Genomic DNA, 2851 nt, shown 5'->3' on the forward strand with positions numbered 1-2851 from the left:
ACATACATTTTCATTTCCCTTGTGTACATGCCTAGGAGTGGAATTACTGGATCATGTGGTAACTGTGTTTAACCATTTGAGAAACTACCAGACTGTTTCCAAAGTGGCAGCACCATTTAACATCACCACCAGAAGTTTATGAGGGTTCTGATTTCCGCACACCCTCCTCAACACTTGTTATTGTCTGTTTTATTTATTGTAGCCATTCTAGTGGGTTCTATCAACTTTTAAGCTTAGGAAGGGGCTGTTGTTTTATCCAAACAGCAGAAGGGGGAAGTTTGATCTCCTGGTTAAGAACATGGGCTGTGATTCAGGCGGCTCAGGTTAAAAGGCTGGCTCTCCACCTACTTAGACACATTTGAAGTTGTCCCCAGGGGATGGGGATAGTAATATTTCCTACCTCCCAGGGTGGTGGCAAGGGTTAATTGAGCATATGTTTCGGGTGCATTACATTAGTTTCCTAGGGCTGCCACAGCAAACCACCACAAATCGGGTGGCTTCTAACAAATTTATTCTCTCAGTTCGGAGCCTACAAGTCTGAAATCAAGATGTCTGCAGGGCCATACTCTCTGAAGGCCCTAGGGGAAGACGGTTCCTTGTCTCTTCCAGTTAATCCCATGGTGGCTGGCAGTTCTTGGTGTTCATCAATCCAATCTCTGTCTCTGTCTTCACAATGCTTTTTCCCCCGTGTGTCTCTCTGTCCAAATTTGCATCTATTTTTAAGGGCACCAGTCATTGGATCAGGGCCCACCCTACTCCAGAATGACATCTTGATTACATTGCAAAGACCGTATTTCCAAATATGGTCATGTTCGTAGGAACTGGGGGTTAGGACTCCAACATATCTTTTTGGGGGACACAAGTCAATTCATACATATTAAGTTTAATGATTTATAAGTTTAAGTTTTAGGTTAGAATGCCGTATTCCAAATTATAATATGGAGAGGAGTATGGGAGAAGACAAACTAGGATCCTAATCTCCTAGTGGTACCCAAGCCACCAGTGCTTGGTGACCTATGTGTGTGAGGCTGTGTGCTGGGGAAAGCAGGGGAGCACCTAGGGCTGGAAATGGTGTGCTTGGGGCAGCAATGCAGGGCAGGCAGCTTAACACTAGATGATGGATGGAGTGCCTGCCGCCTAAGGACTTAGCCTCTGAGGCAGGATGTTCAGGTTTCTTGGCCTCTTCAGTCTCCCTGACCCTCATCTTGGGCTCTGGGAGCCTAATGCCAGTGGGGCCCGGCCAGGGGCTGCTGGGAGTGGAGGGGCAGAGATAAGCCCCAGAGGTGCAGGCTTCATCCCAGTGCAGATTTGCTCGCCTTATACACAGCTGGTGAATTTCAGCCACCAGAGGCCCCTCCCTGCTCTTCATTTGTTCTGTTGGGGGCAAATCATCTTAAAATTTGGAGAAATCGTCTCATTTCCTCTAAATATGGAGTAAAACTGAAATTTGCCATTATGAACTCTGATTCCAGAGGCAAGTGGCCCTGGGGTCTACATATCCCAGGCCCCCAGAATTTTTTTCCTCTCCCGTAGTCTCCCACAAGTATTAAAAGTTCAGAAAGGAAGTGGCTAGTGAGCTTCAGAGGGCTTTGGAAACACTGCCCAGTGCCCTCCCCCCACTTTTTTTTTTTTTTAAATTGATTCATTCTTGGCTGCCTTAGACTTAAAGCAAATTATATAGGGGCGGAGCTTTGTGGGAGTAAACAGTCATCTGGCGCTAGAGATAAGGCCTAGTAAGGCAGGAGGCAAAAAGGACAGAAGCAAAGCTTTCAAGCTGCTATACTCAATTTCCAAGAATATGTTATGAAATATCTCAATCACAAGAGTAGAATAGATGGTACATTGCCCCTTCATTCACATCACTCAAATGGAACAATTATCAGGATTTAGCCACTTTTGCTTGTCTTTCCCCTCTCCCCCACCTCCTTTTTTCTTTCCTTAACTGAAGCTTTTAAAAGCAGATCCCACACATCATACCATTTCACCCTTCCACATTTCTATATGCATATCTAAAAATTATGGGCATTTTTCTTAGGTAACTACGTTATTATCCTACTTGAAAAAAAGTTAACATTTTTTTTTGCTTATCAGCCAATACCCAGTCCATATTCATGTTTCCCTGATTGTCTCAAAAATTATTGTTTACAGTTGGTTTATTTGCATCAGGATTCAAACAAGTCCTAAGATTCTTTCACCAGCTGTTGGAAAGGGTAAGTAATTTTCAGGCAAACCACGGTTAAAGTGAGTCATCACTTCCTGAGGGCCCAATCAAGTCAGGGAGCCTAGCAATAGGACTCTGGGGGGTTGCAAAGCTGAGATCTGCTCTCCAAAGCAGTGCTCCTTTCACGCCTCCAGGCTGAGCAGTGTGCACTTCCACCTCCTTGCTGCCTTCAAATTCTCAAATATCAGCTATTGTCACCATGTCCTCTCTAAAAAAAACTGGCTCAATGCCATAATCTGTAGGTGTTCTTTCACCTTCCAAGTTCTTCCCTGCTCTTTGGGAACTACTGGCTTAGGTAGCTGGTAAACACTCTAAGGTCAGTGGTTCTCAAACTTGGCTGCACACTGGAATCATCAGGGAGCTTTAAAAACCACTGATGCCTTGGTCGGCCGCCCAGACGTTCTAATGTAATCAGTTCAGGTTGTGACCTCGGCATGAGTAGTTTCAAAAGTCCTCCTGGTGATCGTAACGCGTGCCAAGGCAGAGCACCTCGGAGTAGACCTGCAGGGCGGGCACCACTCGGCTCTGCTAACCCAGGCTCCAAGGGTTAAAGAAGGAGCTCTTGTGGGCGGAGCGGGGCCTCCAGGGTGCGGGGCGTGGCTCCGGGGCGGGGGCGGACCTCGGGCCCGA

Source organism: Globicephala melas, chromosome 11 (genome assembly GCF_963455315.2).
Source record: "Globicephala melas chromosome 11, mGloMel1.2, whole genome shotgun sequence".
Lineage (NCBI taxonomy): Eukaryota > Metazoa > Chordata > Mammalia > Artiodactyla > Delphinidae > Globicephala > Globicephala melas.